We start from the raw sequence: 21267 nt of genomic DNA, 5'->3' as shown, positions 1-21267 counted from the left end.
CCCTGCTCTCCAGAAAGGAATGTAGCATATTGACAGAGCAATTTGAAGTCATCCAAAGGAAGTAGGAGGAAAGAGTCAAAACCAAATTATTTTCTTCAATATCAGATAATCATATCTGTCTGGAATTTTAATCTTGTTTGTGAAGAATTACAGTGTGAAGGACAGAAGGTTGCATATAAGTCACTTAATTTTAAAATAACAGGACTCAAACAGAATATGATCAAGGAAATAATAACATTAAAAAAAAAAAGTCCTTCCTTTTCTGCACAAGTAATGAAAGAAAGATTTCTGAAGCAGGAAACCCCCTCTCTTTCTTGCCACCATTTATTTTTTCCCTTTACCCTTGTATTTGTCACCTGCTAAAAATATTAAATCTTTAGTCAGGATGTATGATAGGTATATTTAAAGCTGTGTTCATCCCAAATAGATTTATTGGAAATTGGTGTCTCCTTGTTCAACTTCACTTTTTGTTTAGACAAAGAAGTAACACTGCAGTGTTGGGCAACACTGTGAAAGTTAGCTTGTCAAAGCAAATCTGTTTCACTACATTTTTGCATCTGCCTGCTACTGTGAAATATTGTAAATTATTTTTTTCTGGAACATTCACACATTGATCTTATCATTCTTACAATGCCAGAAGTAGAAAAATACTGCAATTTGTCCCTGAGAATAAAATTTATGAAGAATAAATTTATTAGTTTTTATGTACCTTTTTGTACTTGCAAGTAGAATAGACCTTTGGATCGCTAAATTTCAATAGCATGTGATCATTTACACTCAGTAGAGGTGTAGTTTTGATTTCCAAGACCATGCACTAAAGAGTACAATACCATTTCTATCTTCCTGTAAATGATAATAATGAATCTTTAGTGACTTTAATATGTTTTATAATAAAATGTAAAACCCTGCAGTTTCCACTAGGAAGGTGGGAAACAGGTTAATGGAATTAGAAGATGAAGAAGTGACCAGCTGATTTGACAGTTGCACAATGTGCAGCTTTATCTAATCTGGTATTGAATAAATCTCAGCTTTTATTTTATATGAGAGTGAGATGCTGAGCATGAGCCACTTCCCATCAGTTACAAAGGATACTGTATAGCCCAGAACTGCTGAAGATGATGTTTGGTATGCCTTTCTCACTGATTTATTGCTTCTGCTCTGGAAAATATTACTTGGAAAAGCCAGTCTGTAGACACTCTGGAAGCATGAGGATATTGGAAGGGAGGCAGAGGAGCAGGTCAGTGCTGTGTGCTCTGTATGTGCTAGAGTTTAATCACGCTCTGAGGTTCACCTCTCCTAACTGCAAGCAGATGACTTCAGCAGCTCCTCTTTGAAAAGGTCTTCAGGGCTACAGCACCAGCAGCAGGCTTGTTCATTATGATCAAAACAGCAGTAACAAAAATTCAGTAATGGAGACAAGAGAAGATCCTCTCTTCTGGTGGGGGAAAAAAAGGATCTGAAGTTTGCTATTAGATCTGTATAATTTCCTTCTGAAGTATGTTTGCTGTCACCTCTGTATAATTAGCTTTAGCTCCAGCAGCTCTGTTTTAAATTGTTATGTTTTCTAAAATTACAGTAATTTCACGAATACAAGCCGCACCAATTTGACCAAAATTTTGGTGGAAACCCGCAAGTGCGGCCAATATTCCGGGGCGGCTAATACATTAACAAAATTCTAAAAGCTGCCAACACGGAAGTGAGAGCCCGCGGCAGCCCCAAGCCAAGCTGGAAAGCCTGGCAGAGGCGGGGCCAGCAGTGTGGGGGGCGGGCGGCAGAGCCTGAGCCAGCAGGGCGGGGCAGGGGGGCGGCAGAGCCCGGGCCAGCAGGGCGGGGGAGCCCGGGAGAACTGGGGCTAGCAGTGCAGGGGAGCATGGCAGAAGCAGGAAGGCCAGCGGGTGGGGCTGCCTGGCAGCGGGGGAAGCCCAGCAGAATCGGGGCCAGCAGCGTGGGGGAGCCCAGCGGTGCGGGGGCCTGCAGTGCCGGTCAGGGCGAGGAAACGCGGCGGCGGTGCAGACGGGAGGGGGCGGCCGGCGAGCCTGGCAGCGGAGGCGGCAGCCCTGCCGGCGGCGCGAGCGAACGCGGCGCGGGGCGAGCGAGGCGCGGCGTGGGGCGAGCGAGGCGCGGCGCGAGCGAAAGCGGCGCGGGGCGAGCGAGGCGCGGGGCGAGCGAAAGCGGCGCAAGCGAACGCGGCGCGGGGCGAGCGCGGCGCAGGGCAAGCGAGGCGCGGCGCGAGCGAAAGCGGCGCGAGCGAGGCGCGGTGCGAGCGAAAGCGGCGCAAGCGAACGCGGCGCGGGGCGAACGCGGCGCGGCGCGGGGCGAGCGAACGCGGCGCGGGGCGAGCGAACGCGGCACGGGGCGAGCGGCGAGCCCGGCGGCGGCGGCGGCAGCCCTGCCAGCCGGGCGAGCGAACGCGGCAGCGGGGCGGTGCTGACGGGAGAGGGGGGCCAGCGAGCCCGGCGGCGGCGGCAGCACCACCCGGCCAGCCCCACCGAGCCGTGGCGCTGAGCTGGGCCACCCGGCCCCGTCGGCAACCATGAGCGGGCCGAGCCTGCCTGGCCCCGCCCCGAGCCAGTAAAGCCCGCTATGCCGCGATCCTGTTACTAATTGGCCAATTTGTGAAAGCTGCGCACGGATTCTCGCGACGAACGAAAGTGCGGCTAATATTCGGGGTGCGGCTTATCTATTGACAAAGACAGCAACATTGTCGAGGCACCGGGGGTGCGGCTTATAATCCGTGCGGCTTGTATTCGTGAAACTACTGTAATTTTAATATAAAACTACACTGGGAGTGTCATAACCCAGCTAGAATTTAGCCAAGTTTTCCATTGTAAGGATTTCTTTTCAGATGTCTAAACTAAAACTTAGTGGGGAGAAAAACGTTTCTGGAACGTAAAGGGATAAAATTCAACTTAGAAAACCTTCAGTCCCAGGGAGCCTGTATTTTCTGAACTGCTTCTTAAAAGTAAAGAGGGAAAAAATAATTTAAGGATTACATATACAGTAAATTATTTATTCCATTGTCTCAACTCTGTTGACTCCTCCTGTCAAGAATAAACAATAGGTTTTTATATCATCAATATGCTTAATTATTTGGCATACAAAGTAATTTTCATGTATTTTGGGTTTCGTTTTTTTGTGGTAATGGTATTTGGGCTTCTCAGAGGGCTGAACTGGGATCTGATCCAACATATTCAGATTCATTAGCCGTGATTTTGTATCCCAAGGTAACTCTTTGGAAGAAAACAAATACATCTGGATTTCACATACATTGTAATGGAAAGCTGCAAAAGGAAATGCTAAAGTAACTATTTCATTGCTAGTGCATTAGACCCAAAATCTAACCAAAGCCAAATAGGCTGAGGGAATTTAGGTAGCAATCAGGTTATCCACAAGATATTACAGTGAAGAACTTACTATTCTTTAAAATAATGTCATGAGATGATGAGAACTATATAGAGTTCTCCAAGCTCATAAGTTACATTTCTTTTCTTTAAAAATAGTTTAAATTTTGTCTTTTTTTTTTTTTTTCCCAGAGCCTCAGAAGAAACAATTGGAGTGAAAAATGTGGTGTTTTTTATTCAGAATTGCTTTGATCAAAGCTGAAAGTTAAAGTCTACAACCAACAAAACAGTTGTTATGATCTCTGTGGGAAATGCCATGAAATTGTGCAGCCACATATGAAATACAAGCTTTTCAGTGAACACATAATTATCAAAATATACTTTTTGTCTGAGCAGAGCTCAGATCAAAACAAATATTTCTCTTTCTTCTTAGTGTTGTTTTGTAAATATGTAGCCTCTAAAGTCTGTCTCCAGGGGATGCAGTTTGAAATAGTTTTCCTTTACATTAGAAGTGGTAAAATAGCCTTTTAATTCTTAGAGCGGGAAAAATAATCACTCTTTCACTATATAGTATTTATTGGCACACAGCTTTGATAGTCTGTGTCTTCAGCTGTCTTGGAACACCTGTAAGATATCCAATTTTTAAGTTGGAGAAGCTGTATGCAGTGTAGAGTCGAGCAGTAACAGCTGCTGGGCAGGTGTGATAGGCAGGGAGCCTGCCCAGAGTGAGCTGTCTCACTGCCACCTGCGTCCTCCAGGAGCAGGACTCGTCTGCGTCTCGCAGGGGAGGTGCCTTTCCAGGACTTGGCAACACCGGTATGCAGACTCGCCAGGCTTAGCAGGAAATGGGCCATGGCCCCTGGATGTGCACACACGTCATACACTCTTGTACATTAAATATTTTCCCTCCAAAAAGGCAAAATCACCAAATTTCTCAACTTTGTCTGGACACTGTTTTATCAAATAAGTGCATGGATAAAGAAGATACAATATATTTACGCAAGCACAAGGTTAGACTCACTTATAAAGTTGGAAACAGTTTAGAAAAGGCATGCAACTTCTCTTTAAAAGAGTTAGATTTATTCACAAAGTCCCATTTTTGGGTCTGTAGCTTTCACTTAGGATATTTAAGACATGCCTCAGCTGTTATATCTGTAGAAACAGCTCACATGGCAACAACCCCTTTCTGCTTAACAGACTTAAAACTTCAATTTCTAGATCAAAAATCATATTTGGGAGCTGGAGATTTAGTGCCTCTCCTTCATACTTGCACTGTCATTTATCTGATCTACTCTCTCCCTTTTTCACTCTAATAGATCATTTGTTACTGCGGCTGATGCCACCTCTGCATCAGTTTCCACATCAGATGTTTATCAGCATCAGAGATGAAAAAAGGGTACGACTGGATTGTGTTCTCATTTATATGAGTAGTAGTAAACATGGGCATTCTTTTATTCCATATGTAATTGTATTGGCATTAATCTTCACTGTATTAATAGTCATAATACATTAATAATCACCTTCATAATATTAAAAATTGTTTTATTACTAGATAACCCTCTTTTATTTTCTTGCTTATCTGAGTTTTATATATTTCACAGACTATCACAGCTACAGCATTCACAGGGTACACTTGAAATAAAGAATAATGATTCCTCGCACATCTCATGCTTTAGTTTCACTGGCATGAGACAGTGTTAAAGCACATAAAACAGCAGGGAAAGACAAACTGTAATAGTATAATTTCTCAAAATTACAGCATTTCACTTTTGAGTATAATTTTTCCTCAGCTACAAGAGGTTACTAATTTTCTCCAATAATTCAATGAGCAACTGCAGCCTCCTTTGGGTAGCACATACTGTCCATGTGCAGTAGTCTCTCTGCACGCAGGGAAGCTTCCTTTTGCTTGGCTTGAGGCCAAGTCTCACTCTCCAGCCCACAACACTGGCCTTGAGAGCTCATCTTTTCCCAGTATCATCTCTTCTCCAACAACAACAGTATCTTCCAGAGGAAAGCTGAGAGCGGAGACATCAGTTTCTACAAGAAAAATCAATTACAGCAATTTCACGACCATAAGGCGCAACGGACTATAAGACGCACTTCCGGGTTCGGGGGAAAATTTTAGCCAAAAGGGTGCACCTTATAGTCGTGAAATTACTTAGTCATTCTCTGTATGCTTCCTGGAATAAGGGTCCATCTTTTTATTTTGCTTTGGGGACACAAAGGAAAGAGGAAAAGAGTACTAATAATGCTCTGTGCCTAAAAGCACATTAAAAATTGTTAAGCTGATTTTAAATCCACAGGAATGCATATGAATATAAAATTAGCTGGGCATTTTTAGAGATATCAGATCCCATTTTTTTCTAGACAGTTGTGTACTCTGATAATAACAAAAAGTGCAAATTGCACAAACATTTTATATGTTCCAATCCACAATCAGCTCCTGTAGGTACTTCTGGCAGCAGCTGTCAGTAGATCTCATGGCAGAAGAGCTTCCATTTGTTATTTAATGCTGCAGAAACAACAATGCACACATAAATCTTTCCCTGTAAGTTTTTCATAACTTCTTCTTCCTTCAGTGGCACATATTCAGACATATGATACAGAAATTATTATAAAATTTTGCTGCTAGACAGTATTGATAATTCATTTTTCAGTTCTGAATTTTTAGTAGCCCTGAATACAAACATAAAATACATAGCAGTCTCAATAATATACCACCTAACTTTGAACTTGCTGGGTCCTACAGTCTGATCTGCCTTTACAGGTAGATATGTCATATGATTATTATTTTAGAGACATAAAATAATAAATATATTAATTAATTATAAATCTCTTTATTATATTAAGGTTGTTCTACCCCCTTAAAGCCATCTTTTAACTGTTTTGTCCTGGGTCATCTCTCTCTTTAAATTAGGAATTCTTTTTCTATATTAACCTACCTGATATGTATACCATTCTTTGTTTCATTACCTTCACTGCAAGTTCTAGAAATTCAGATTATTTACTAATGAATCCACCTCCTATCAAATGTAATATTCTAATAATTTGTAGACGGAAAGAGAAAAGATCTCCTTATGGTTACTGCCCGTGGTAGCTCACACAGCTTGGCTCTGAGGTTATTGCAGCTGGCTTTTCTAAAATCATGTCTTTGACCTACAACTGGTCTTCAGAGTGCTCAGCAGGACCGTAAACTCCCCAGAGCTGTGATTAGTCTGTTCAAGGGTAACATTGATGATTTTGTTGTCAAGTCTTCTTGGTTCATGAGCTGTAAATTGGGCAGTACATTGTTCCTTGTCAGTACATCCAACATCTGTAGCAGGAGTCAGTCCTCAGCGTATTCCAAGAACCTGATGGATGACTTGTACACTGTTGTGCTGTTTTCCCAACCAGTGTATGGGTAACTGAAGTCACCCATGAAGACCAGGTTCTGTCAACCCAAGACTTCCTTGAGAAACCACTATAAGATTTCGTCAGCCTCATCATCCTGATCCTGAACAGAAATATTTTCCATTAAATCCTCAACCACATTTTACCTATGGACAAATGTTACTCAGATATAAGCATTTTCAGTTCTAAAATTACCTATCTCTCACTTTCATTTTGTTCAGACCTCTTGCAGGGAAACCAAAACTAGTGTCTTGTGTAACTTGTGTTTTTCTATAGTTTCAGAGAGATTATGCATACATCAATAAGAAATGACTTACTGTAAACTAGAGATGCCTTTAGAGTTACTTGTCATTTTACATGCATATTTAAAAAAAAAAATTAATGAAAACTATGGTGTTGAAATAATGAGTTACAGAAATTTAAATTTCAAAAACCCTAGAGGACTACACAGAAACACTATCTGTAAATTCAAAAAATTAATTTGAACTGTTTATTTACTTATTTAATAACAGAAATTGTTTTAATTCCCCTTAGGAAATCAATCTTAAATATGTAAGCTATGTTGATTATCATTAGTTTTGTTTTTTTTGGTAAAACAACATCAAACTGATTAGGACAATGGGTTTCCTTCTAATAAGTAAATTACAGATGAGTTAAAACAGCTGTCATTCAAATATCTTTTTTCCCTCTGAAGGATCACAGGACTATTTACAAATATTGTGTATGCAGGAAATACTTCATCATTGATATATATCCTTCTGGGAAAGAGGGAGGACAGGAGCATCATAAAGCATGTCAAGACTTGAAACAACCACAAAAGAGCCTTTGTTCAGAGAAAAAAACCTCTAATCTATTAACAGCAATGTGTTTGCCAAACAAGTTTTTTTTTTGGCAGTTTTGAGAACCCTGACCCAATGTCTGGGCATGCCTCTGCCAGGTGTGTAGCTACCCACCCAGTGCTGGTCAGCCCTAAAATTCTCTGTCCATCCCACAATCCAAGGCTGCTGAACTTGAGCCAGTTTCAACCCAAAGGCTGTGAGGCTCAGCAGAGATTTGTAACTGTCTAAACTGAGCCGCACCAGAGCCCAGCACTGACCCAAGAAAACCACTGGCTTCCAAGGTGGGCGTGCAGCAGCCTGAGCACACCAGGGACAAGCTGGAGTTCATCAAACCCCACCTAAGCACACCTGCCATCAGTTTTGGGCTGAAGTTGGATAGCTCAGCTTGTTTTTAGATACTTCTGAACTAATATATTTCAGAGACGTGCATTTTACTGAGGCTCCTTGTTTTAATCAGCATTACAAAAAGCAATTCTGTAACTGACAGAAAAATTGACCACATAAGATTGCAATCTTAATATGTTTTTGGGTTTTTTTTCCCCACAGAGTTCGTATCCACTAAGTGAACTCATGAGAGGTTGTAAGTATGTTGTAGTTCTGAAATCATAAAGCTGGGCATTGACTAAGAAATTACTCCTGTATATTAAAGATATAGGGTTTTGCTACTTGCCAGCTCTACATTCCCCTGCCATTGATAGATCAGGTAGTGGTTATGCTTTTAATGGATGTATCTACTCTTCTGAAGTAGTTCCCCCTGCACTTTCCTGTACACAGCATAGCATTTTGCATGAAGGTGTTAGCAGAGCTGGCATGCACAAACTGGATTTCTTTCAAGTGTAATTGAACAGAAAGATAACCTGAAGGACCACACCTCCAGTGTATTCTCACAGTTTCAGCTTGCAGAGTCTGGAGAAGTCTGAAGTTACTTTGAAGTTAAAACAAAACAACCCTCAGGTATTATGAGGTTATAGCACCAACTGTCTCATGCTGCAGATCCAGCAAACAGAGTATGCATTGATCCCTGATCTTTACTATGATGGACAATCTCTATATAACCTTATAGATGAGGTTTTGGCCAAATTTTACCCTTTGCTTTAACACTTTTCATAGAGAAGCAAATAGAAGTGAATTTATAAATATAAATGATATATTTAGAATTCTTATTTCCACACAGAAAAAAGCAGACTGTATCTAATGTTCCTCTTGTAAAATAGACTTACACCATGGTATATTCTACTGCCTTGCCATCTCAAATGACTGTTTTAAAGAACATAATTGTCTCCTTATGTCCCATTTTAGGTTGCTTATATTTTATCTCTTTCAGTATTTCTCATAGTATTTCTAGAGTTACAGAAAATGAACTATCAAGTAACTAGTATGTTACTTTCATCAGTAAGGAGTCTTGCAAAATTTGGTAGATAACTTCCTGAAGAATATGAAATGAATGTTCTGTAAGCTCTTTGGCTCTGCAGAATAGCTGAGCTGAGAGTTTAGGGTGACATAATACATTTTTCCATGTAAATGCTAGGAAAAAAAAACCATAAAGGAATCTAGATTTAATCCATATTGTCACAAAGTCTGGTAAATGCATTAGCTAAGGGCAGTGATTAATTCAGCACTCCTGTAAATGAAATGATCTGTCAGAGTAATTTTTAGCCTTAGTCCAAGTACAGCTTCATCATCGGCTGTTGGTAACTTGTCACTTCCTAATTTTCATTATTTCTCATCCTTATGCTCACTAGCATATTAACTATTTTTTATTATCACAATAATGTGTCTTTTAATACAAATGTCCCAGTGTTTTCATAATACTAGCAGAACATTTTCCAGCAGCAATGTACTTCCCTTCACATATGATCTCATGACTAAATTATTCCTGACTTGCTGCCATATATACCCCTAGGTGATACATGTATTTTCCTTAATGGGTGAACATAAATTCTACTGTATGGAGAGAAGTAAAATATGCCTAACAGGGAAGAAAACACATCCCTTGTTAGGATGGAGGCAGGAAAAATAAATGTTGCTCAATTACCACCCTCTCTCCCCTGCCTCTCATTTATCTTTGCTCTTTTTTCATATAATCATATGTGACAGAGAAATTAAGTAGAACATATTGCATCAGCATTAGGAGGAATTAAAAAAAGGGACATAATTTTCATGATACTTAAAAACAAGACCTCAAAGAAAAGGAACCAGTGTCATAGAACATGCAACAGGAGCAATTCCAGGTCTAACTTTCTTGAAAGCAGGAAGACACTACACCCAGATAAGGTTATAAGGCACAGAGGCCTCATCATTTATGTGTCCACACTAGCTTGAGTGAGAGACTGATGACCACCTCTTTCCACCTTTTACCCACTGCCAGTCCTCATGATCCTTGCAGAATGGACCTATATGCTTGCTAGGCTGTAAAGACATATTTCTCTGGAGGAATTCTTGGGAAGAAAAAACAAAAACAAAACAACACAAGGATCTCAGAGCTACAGCTCAGTAGTGTTAATAAACAGTAAAGCACCTGGAAAAACACTGGTTGGAATAGAGAAACCTCATGAGTGTGTGTGGGAGCATTATTCTCTCACCAAGCCTTATTTCAGGACTATGTTTAAATCAACCACACCATTTAGATCGTTCCCCAGCCAACTAAATTATTGTTTGAGATTTCAGTGCAAATTTTGCTTCATAGCATCATTGCTGTGATAGAACTTCTGCTTCTAAAAGTGGAAGAATCAGCATATGCAATTGTTCCTACTCTAAACAGCATGACACAGAAATTGGAGGCTTGTTTTGAAATCGTGCAAAGTTTGCTTTGCCACATTAAGATCAACTGAAGGTGCAAAAGGTCCTGGCCTCTGACAACTGAACTGTTTATGCAGTCATGTGCCTGAAAAGAATCAGACATTAAAATCTGCAAGCATTAGATTTGAGGATTGTTTGGGGTCTGCAATAATAACCCACCAGATACTTGCAGTCATGTGAAGTGGCTCAGCCATATCAGACAGACCATAATGGCTCACTGGCATCAGTCTGGGTTTCTGTCTGTGCACTGAGATTTGCCTAAGGAATATACTGCATGAAACCTGCAGAAAAGAAATGCCGGTTAGAGGAGTCAGAGCCTGGAGGAAAGCCAGAGAATTATTTTATCCACAGAAAGTTAGATTCCTAAGTAAAGTCACAAATCTGGGCAAATATGGATTAGTGTAAGAACTGGATTAGAATAAGAAATAGAGTCCCTTTGTACAATGTATTTACACCAGTACAATACATAAAGCTCTAACTATGCTTACATTTTATGTCTGCAGATGGTTGAAAGGCAAAAAGGTTATGTCAATCTCTCTATTTACACACACAACTCTAGTACTTATACTGAAAATAAATAGAGGATTTAGATTTATAATCCCTGAAAAAATTGCATTCCAAAAAAAAAGATCTTATTAAGAAAGGCCTAGGCCTTCAGAATTTGGGTATGCAGCAGACCTGACTGCATCTTGTAAAAACCAAGAATTGCTCTTTACAAAGTCAGTATGTCCTGTTCTTGAGCAGGCCCTTATAGCAACAGCCAAAATAATTTTTAAAAGGTAAAGAATGTAACAGGATTTGTAGCCCATTTAAAGGGACACATGCACAACTACAGACCTTACAAAAAATTAATACTTTTCTATGCTAGATTATTAAAATTGATACATTAATATAAAAGAGAGCAAGAAAGAAATGAGAAATTTTTCTGTAACCAAAACTTCAGATATTTTTGCTAATCTGCAAAATCAATCTTGGGAAAGGACTAGATTTTATGAATGGAGAAAAAAATATACACTGTTTTAACAGTGAACATTTTGTATTAGCATGAGAAATATGGCATAATTGTTTTCTCATATGCTCAGGAACTTGACTGAAAAAAGTAGACTAAGTTGGAAAAACTAAATAAAGACTATTTCAGAGGAGCATCAGTAGCTTTCAATTGCTCCCTGACTAGACAGCACCTTACTTGCTCTTTAGGCATTAAGCTTGCCAAGGACAAATGGTCCAAGGAGGTCATTCTTACATCAAGGCCAGTTTGGTTTCTCTCCTGTACTGCACCCATGAGCTTTATTTTATAAAGAAAAAATCCTGCAAAACAGCTTAAAAACACTGGTTACTGGTGTGTGCTTCAGTCCAGACTGTCTTGTCTGCACAGAGGTGTTCAAACATGTTGGATCTCTTTTCAGACTCATAGAGTTGTGTGTCAATAGGGGCAATTACATCATCCAATCTGACCTGCAAGATACCAAAAGACCTTAGGTTTCACCCCCTTATTTCTGTATTAAACCAGAAAGGCTGCCAAGCTTGAGCCAAAAAAGTAGAGAAGTCTACAGAAGTTTTCTTCAACAGTTTGTTGCAATGTGAGATCAAAATGGTGGCTTAATTCCTGTTTGTAGTTATCCAGTCAGATCCTGCTGACAGACACTAGTATTTATTAATGTATTAGAGACTCTAGTATTCCCCCTTCCACCCAAGAAACCTGCATACTTGTGAGGAGTCACCTCTTGGTACATTTCCTAATCAAAGGTTTTTTAAGCAACTGATTGTTAATTGGCTTCTGTGACCCTAAAATTGTTTTTCTCTGACTCTCCTGTTTCTTAAAGTCCTTTGAAAATGTACCAGAACATCTTTCTAGCCCTCTGCTATTCTTTCTGTGCACAAAGTCACTGATTACAAAATCATTTCTCCAGACTATCAGTTCATGACAAGCCAAAAAGAACTATCACTAGTCCCTTTTCACAGCCATTGTTTCCAGGATATGCCCCTATTTGTCAGCTTGCCTTTTGTAGTCCAACAGGTGAACACTCTGCTTTTGTAGAAAGGACCCAGCTTATAAAACAATCCAAAGTCACTGTAGGACTGACTTGATTATTTAATTTTCTTCAGTCCTTGGAGCAAACGTGTTCAGCTGTCACAAAGACAATGTCAATTGTGCTAGATCTAAGGCAGATCTTAGGCAGATCTTGTCTTTAAATAAGACTGCCTTATTTGTGATATGCCAGTTATTCTATTCCTAATCCATTTCATTTACGTTTCACTAGTCCTGTGGAGTATTTTCCTCTAAAATTTGAATTCATTCTGCATTTCAGTGAGGTTTTCAAAGCCCTAGGTAGATTGTAATCCAACAGTTATGACCTCCCAAACTAGCAATTGCAAAGGAAAATACCAGGTTTTTTTAACTGGTAATGTGGCTAGTTTAGGATTCCTTAGGTCAGTCTTCCTGTGCATTTTAAACATCACCATCACATCACTGCTCTCCTACTTTTCTAAATTCTATTATCAGTATTTATTTTAAAAGCTTGCCTCAAGCTAAAGATTTCCTTTGATACCTATTCAAGTATATAGTCAATACAGCATTCATTTCAAGATAGACAGAAGGTATATTGTCTCTGCATAATTATCTCAACCAGTCTGGGTCATAACTAAGTTGTCTACTTCAAAAAGGTTATAGATGATCTGTGCCTGAGGGCTGATGGTCCACTAGTATCCAGTGAGTTTTTGTGTGTGCTCAGGAAAGGGCACTTTTCCCACTACCACCACTCACTTTTCCCACTACCACAATGCACATGGATCTGTTTACCAGCTGCAGTATAGAGAATTAGAGGAGATGTCTTCTAGAGACACCAGCCCATAAGAAGGACAAAGTCAAGAATATAACAGCAATGAGAAAATTGAAGCATCAATTAACACGGCACTCTGTGAGTGGAATGCCAGTCGCTCAAATCATGCCTGCAGTGAGCACACCTCTTCAACAAGCACACCATAGATAAACTCATCACCTTTCTCTGGGTTTATCCCCTTATTCACAAGCTCAGACTGCAAGAAAGACAGAAGGACTGCTGTACCCTGTGGGAAGTTGAAAGGATAGTCCAGAAGGCAATCTCTCCCGATGAATTACATCTGTACTGATTACTGAGGAGTGGAAACAGCCTTGCCTGCCCAGTGAGGATGGGGGTTATGAAAGAGTGGGTTAGCTGGCTGCGACGTGTAATTAGAGCTTGAGAGTCTGCTGCAGTTTGGGATGGAGTCTGCTGGCTGTGCTGTGAGTAGCTAAGGGACGTGTGGTTGTGCAAGGGACAGCTAAGGTAAGAAGATGCTGTATGAGGGACAGACAGGGTTAGGTGGCTGGGTAAGGGACAGGTTGGGGTTTATCCAGTTATGCAGAGAGGAGAGAAGGAGTCAGGGTTGTCAGCTGCCTGTAAAAAAGGAAGTCAGAGTTGTCAGAAACATGTTGGAAGATGGTAGGAAAAGCTTTCTAATAAAGGACTGGTGGTGGTGCCAGTCATGTCTGTCTTGACATAATCACTTACATAATGGTGACTCCAATGTGATGATTGGGATTTGGGCTGTAGGGTGAAGTACAGCCAGAGATGGAGCCCAGTGAAGCTGAGAGCAGCAGAGAAGCTGCCAGGTCTGGACTGAACTTATTTTGACACTTGGAGGGGTAGTTATCCAGGTGAGCGCCTGGGAACAAAGATCTATATATGCAAATATTTCCTTTAGTGTTAGAGTACGGAAAGAGGTTGAGAAAAGACTATCAGAAGAGGATAAGGCAGCTGTAGATTTGGTTACCACCTGGAGATTGCTCTGTGACTTTAAAAGAATGGAGAACAGAGCAGGAGATGGATGAAGACTCGTGTCCCCAAAAACTTAAGTACCAAGCCAAAACTCCAACATAGCAGTTAGTTAAAGTAACTTTCTAAAAGCAATTAAGTGGAGGAAGGAACAAGTGGAATAATTAAAGCAGCAAGATCCAGGAAAAGCTGGAAACACTAGCTCTGTGGTTCAATGTCATATGTCTATTTGATGTTGAAATGTTGAAACATACATATTGTATCTGTAAATTGCAGCTTTTTGGTTCTTGGACTTTAATAGTATGTAATGGGTGAACTTGGGCAATGTATCAAGCTTAATTCACAAATGTATTTCAGAGCTAAGAGAATCCATAGGTTCATGTTGTATACTGATAAAAGCCAAACTAAACCAAAGTAGATGAGAAGAGAGAGTTAACAATCAATGAAAAATGAATTGGATGTGGTTGTTTTGCTACTGTAAACTTGGAGTAATGAAATTGGAATAAGTTGCTTATATGTAAGGAGAAACTTAAGCAATGAAACTCTTGACTCTGAGGAAAGGTAAATATCTAATAGATTATCAGAGATCTTTTAAATCGATGGCATGCAGACAATTATCTCTTATATAAGACCTTGGTGAAGGAAACAATCATAATGTAAAGCTAGCAAACTATTTGAGGATTTGAAGTGTATGAACTTATGGCGATGTTACCCAAACAATTGTATAACTGCTAGTCTGAAGTGTCACATATGAATGTGTCAGTGTCAATTTACTGTGCTGAAATAAAAAAGGGGGAATTTGTGGGAAGATAGGTTCAAGGATAGTACAGAAGGCAATTTCCTGATGAATTACAGATGTACTGATTACTGAGTAATGGAAAAACCTGTGCCTGCCCAATGAGTTTGGGTGCTATAAAGGAGTGGGTTAGTGGGCCACCAGTTACAGTTTGAGTTAGAGACCAAGAGTTTAGTTTGGGATGGAGTCTGCTGGTTGTGCTGTGAGGAGGTAAGGGACGTGTGGTCATGCAAAGGACAGACAAGGTAAGAAGATGCTGTGTGAGGGACAGTTAAGGTAAGGAAAGGGACAGTTTGGGGTTAGCCGGTTATGCAGAGAGAAGGAGCCGGTTGTTAGCTGCTTCTAAGAAAAGCAGCCAGCACTGTGTGGAGCTGCCTATAAGAAAAGGAGTCAGAGTTGTCAGAAATATACTGAAAGAGGGCAGGAAAAGTTTTTTCTAAAGTTTTCAGTTGTGTCTGTCTGGCTATAACTGTAACAGTCTTCCTTCTTAAGTAGCACTCAAAGGAGTGTCATGCTCCTTTGCTTTGTTTCCAGCAGCACAGGCACACAGGGACTGCTTTCCTCTGACTGTGCTTCAGGGGCAGAGCTGGTGTCAGTGCAGCTGACTGGACCCAGTAGGTGGGAATAAGCCTTTCCCCACAGCTGCGGTAGGTTAAAGTGACCCTTTCCTCTCCAGAGCACAGAGGCTACAAGGGATAGGACTACAGGAGGTGCCCTGGCTATAGGTAGGGGGGATAGGACTAGAGGAGGTGCTCTGGCTATGGGTGATAGGACTAGAGGAGGTGCTCTTGTTAGTGTAGAAACACATAATCACAGGATGATCATATGCAGGTGCTTTTATTGAAGAGCTCTGGGAATCAGGGGTACAAACCCAAATCTGACTCGGACATGGATTTGAGAGGGACATGTTTTTACGCCCTTTTTGTAGCTATAAAATAATTATTAAACCCATATTCTATTGTATACATTGACCTTATCCAAGTATGAATTCTTGTGATTTTCATCAGGTCCCCAAAACACCCTTTCTCATGATTCTTATTAGGATTAAACAATAATATATTCAATTTACCAAAAAAATACATTTAACAATCATATTATTATATTATGGTTATGCAGGTACAGTTTCACATGATCTAGTAAAGACAAAGCTCAACATTTGTTCCTAGGGCCTAGTTCCTTTTCCCAGGCCTACCAAACCCAGCCTTTCTTTCCACCTCCTGAATCTATGATATACAATTCCAAAGATTTTAGAAACATTTTTAATTTTACACAATCACTCTGGCTATAGGTAGTGGGGATAGGACTAGAGGAGGTGCTCTGGCTATAGGCAGTGCTCCATATGCAGGTGATGCTCCCCATACAAAGGGTTGGGATGTTCAGCTTCCCCCTCACTCTTATCAACCAAGCTGTGCCAAGGAGAAAGTTTAGAGGAAAAAGTTCTTCACCAAAAGGTGGAATGGAATGCCCTAGGAAGTGTTTAAGTGTCCATCCCTGAAAGTATTTAAAGATGTGTAAATGCGGTGCTTAGGGACGTGGTTTAGTGGTAGCCTTGGCAGTGCTGGGTTAATGGTAGGAGTTGATGATCTTAGAGGTTTTTTTCCAACTTAAATGATTCTATAGTAGAAGTATGGAATAAACAGGGTTCAGGTCATTCATTCACATCAGGCCTGTGTCTGTTCTCATTTTGTTTTTCTTTGCCTTAGCTTGAGCTGAAGAAAAGCTCTTGATGTGTATGGTAGCAGGCAATGAAAGGTGACTGTTTCAAGGAGGAATTCTTTAACACAGATGTTTTTTAAATAAAGTGGGCTTTTTTTTCCATCATCTAATGCTTTTAGCAAACTTTAAGGAAGTAAAAATCTGTTCTGAATATATTAAAAAATCAACTTTTTGGGAAGATGTGTTTTTTCTTCTTATTCTCTTTTACTTATAATTTGAGGAAATCCTTTTCTATCTTAATTACAGAGTGTTTCTAATATAGAGTTAACTGACTTCTATAATTTCTTTGCTAAGAAGTCAGATAGCAATTAATGACTTGTTGGGAGAGGAAAGTATATTTTTGTGTTGTTGTTGTTTGGTGTTTTGTTTTTTGTTTTTTTCTCTGAGTAGGTTTGTTCTTCCAAAGAAGAAAACAGAAAAGAAAAAAACATAGAACAAAACAAACAGAACACTCAAGTGCATGAATGCCACTTAAACCATGTATATCTCTGAAGACTTAAGGAACCTGGTAAACCTATCTGAGCTGTCTGCAACAAAATTTTGTGACCTGCAGCTGTTTTCAGTAGAGAATAAATTTTATTGGGTTATGTTAGATCTTCTGAGTAGCAAAATATCCTCCATTTCATACCTTTTGTTTCCACTGTATGCACTCAAAAGAAGTTGTCTTATAATTTAATTATCCAAATTATAACTTACAGATGCTTTAATTGCAGTGCATCAACCTTTGGGTAAATTGAACCAAGAAGTTGACTTTTACCCTGAGGTGCTGCACAACGTGCTACTCCACATGCCATATTTTAATAATACACCATATTTTAATTAAATTATGAGATAGTTAGAAATCATTTTAATTGTATTTTAACATCCACCTATTCCCAGATGCTGGGATATCTTGCATACCGATAAATTCTCTCAGATAATTTTAAAACTTCACAAAAATAGCTATCATGATCACGAGACTTTTGGATTACAAAACAGTGATTTGGAGGACAATTTCTCACAAAGAATCCCAAGAACACGGTGAAAGTAAGTTTGCTAAAGTACCTGTGTAGTTTCATGAGTAGTTCAAGCTACCTAACACACAGCTCATCTTCAGTTCTCCCACCTTAGAGAATACCTGGACTCAGCGTTGCAAACTTAGCACACAGGTGAAAGTGAATCCTGGTATTCAAATGTAGGTTGGCAGAGGATTCTTTGCAAGCAATCAAGGTAATTGTTTGGCTTTGATTCACCTCTGGGAGCTGTTTTCAGCTGTGTTTAGTCCTTCTGGACAGTCATGTTGAAAGGAATGCTGGAGGAGCTGCTGAATCCTAAGGCAATAAATGGTTATTTTTGCAGAGCAAGGAATTTTTACTTGCTGGCCAATACTGTGTTTCTCTACCCTCTAGTGGTGACAACGCTTGAAAAACCACTGAGCTAAAAAAAAAAAAAAAATAGGAGAAGATATATAAGCATTCAGAACTCCTTAATGAAAGATAAAAATCACTTTTTATGGTGAAATAGGTTACCAGAGCAGCTAGGCCACCAAAAAATATTAGGATTTCATAATTAGCAAGTTGTCTATATTAACAAACGCAATCTCAAATGAGGTGTGAGTTAGAGTGGGCATTAGTAATAGGAAATGGGTCTTGATTCAAATAATTGTTTTTACTTATTTCAGAGTGTTTTATCTAGGCATCTCCTTGATAAACCTGGGCATAGACATAACCTAATGATCAAAAGCTAGGAGAGAGCTCCTAGAGGAAAACACTGACTCTGGCAGCATAGTGGGAATAAAGTACCTGGTACTGCTGAACACTTATATAGGGAAACTGTTAATTTGTGTAACATTCTGAAACTGGCCAGTGCCTGTTAATACAGGGAAGAAAGAAAATAAATCAGTCTGTAGTTTCATCAGTAAACCCCAGATGGTAAATTCCAAAATTCCAAGGTAAAAACTGAAAATAGAGACACTTTTAAATTAATGCTGTGGTTAGTAGACATGTGGTGTGTAAAGTACAAGGAATTTTTTTCTATAGAAGTATTTTATCAAACATTAGAGACATCTTTCTTTTAAAAAATGAAAGAACAGGATTCTAGTTCTGCTTCAGAAAATCTGCTTCATATACTGCCACTTGTAAAATCACTACTTAAACTTCTGTAATGAGAAAATAAAAGAGAATTCACAATTTCAAAGACATTTCTTAATGACACAATAGATAAACAGTTATGAGTGTATTCTCCAGTAGTGACCTTCCCCAAGCTACACTTGCAGTAGAATTTACTGCACTGGCCCTCAAAAAGGGGGCACTACAGTACTCAATCACAAACTGCAAAAAGCCAAGAGGGGAAGGGCATGAGTAGAAAAATCAGACCTATTAAAATAAAATGTACATGTGAGGGAAAAGGAATCAAATATTTTATTTTGTGAAGTGGTAAGTAATTCTCAATGAGAGAACAAAATATAGTACTCAGTATTTTTATAAGGCTACAGCTGCCATAGTATTCGGATTCCAGATCACAACATGCAAAGTACAAGCTAAAATTTCAAGGGTATTTTGATACGTTTGTCTGCTCAGCTCCCTCCAAACCTGTAGATGTTGAAGTGAGATGTTAGAAGATACAGCACATTCATGAGTGAAAATCATGAGGCCACATCTATTTTCAGAGCACTTAAATGGCACAGCGGAATATGTTGCAGATAATCAATTCTGCTGAAGGTGCACTTTGGTTAAAAAAAAAAAATCACTTCTAGCATTTTATTCAATAGCCATTTCTCTCTCCCTGACAAAGTGACAAAAACACTTTTTGCGCCTTTGACCAATGTAGCTGTACTGCAGAAGTCTGTAGCACAACTTTGCTTTCAAAATGCCATTGACATAGAAATATTTCAGGTCTGCTAATCATCCATGTTTTTGTTCTATGCGGGCTGCCTAAGCTGTTTCTTTGGGACTTCATTAGAAATGTTCCCACCATTGATCTCTGGAGTAAAGTTGTATATCCCTGTGGTGAACCTGCATGTAATTTTTCTGCAGTGCTGGAACCACCCTGGTGCTTAGCTGTTCTAAGTGAAATGGATACTTTTTGTGATTTGTGATTTTAACTAGGCAAGAGAATCTAGACAGAATTCAATACTGGGTTCTGAAAGACAAGTGCAAGCTTGTAATGCAAAAATACTATCTTAAAGGACTTTAACAAGAACTAGTTTTAATGCTGTTTTAAGGTCAGTGTTCTTTCCTTTCCTTTTTTAAATTTTTTTTTCAAGTAGGAAAAATTTAAAATTAGTAGACTTGAAGCAAAAATATTTCATGGCTTTGGAAAAGCTGAACTCACAATTCAGAAAATTACTGAAGGTAGTTTTAAGATGACTTGTGAAGTGTAGTAAAAAAGAAGCATGGGTATGAAGTACTGGAAGTTGTTATGGCATTTATTTTACTAGAGTTTTATATAATTTTCAAATATTAATAACCATTAGTGTTTATTTCTAGTTAAGTAATACTTCTCTACTTCATCTTGAAAATCTTTGATAAAACATATTATCACAAAAACATTCATTCTACTTGAGTTTACAAAAGCATTAAAAACCTGTGACTCTATGTTTTACCTAGTTTGTATTTACTGACACTTATGACTTGTGGTTTTCCAGTATGTTATCTTATAAATTAACATACTATTCAAAATATTTTATTAAATTCTCAGTGATTTTTTCTTAATAACCTCTGCTTATGTGAATGTATTTAATATCAGCATCAGAAAACGGTCTAAAGTGAAATAATGTAGATTTTTAATAATTCCCTGTACTTCAAAAAACACCTGTAACTATTGGTATCTAAAAGAATAGCCTAAGCGATGAAAAAATCATAAGGCAGCAGAACATTGGATCAGGTAATACCTTCATACCCTCATACATTATTGTGGCTTATCCCAGCCTCTTACAGATTTAAGCAGTTTTAAAGGGCTCGATTTTCAAGGATATTCTAGATATGTGCCTTGAATTCCCAGGGAATCAAAAACTGGTTTGTGTCGTGTATAACTTGACAGAAAAAGAAACATGTTTTGGGAATATTTTTTAGCTCTCTCTACTCTGCTTTAATCTTATTGCTTGTGGAACACTTTTTTTTGTTTGGGTTTTTTTAATCTTTCCCTTGTAAACTTTAGTTAAGCAGTGTCAGCTGCCTAAAATCTCTTCTAAATCTATTTGTCTCTTCTTTCCCATGGGGAAAAAAATAATATTTGAGTTATCTCTATAAATTTTGGTATGTACATATATATTCATGCATATTAAGGTATGACTACCTTCACTTCATAAGAATGAAGACAGTATGAGAGACATCTTAGCCTCTTATTCAGCACATGGCTTACACATGGCTATTCCTGAAAAGCTGTGTCCATGCAGAGTGCCATGGATGCACACATGGCCTGCATTGGTCTGAGAGGTTCACAGCAGGGGTGATAATACAGAGCTTAGGAGCCAGCTGCCCCTCTAGAGCAGCAAATGTGGCATGGCCACCTCTGTGGGGCAACACAAGGGCTGTGCACTCCTGGCTGGCATGAAACAACAAAAAACTCTAAACCTATGACAAGAAAAGGTGCATGACCACAGGCAGCAGAAG

Source organism: Catharus ustulatus, chromosome 2 (assembly GCF_009819885.2).
Source record: "Catharus ustulatus isolate bCatUst1 chromosome 2, bCatUst1.pri.v2, whole genome shotgun sequence".
Taxonomy (NCBI): Eukaryota; Metazoa; Chordata; class Aves; order Passeriformes; family Turdidae; genus Catharus; species Catharus ustulatus.
Note: the sequence above shows the minus strand (reverse complement) of the source record.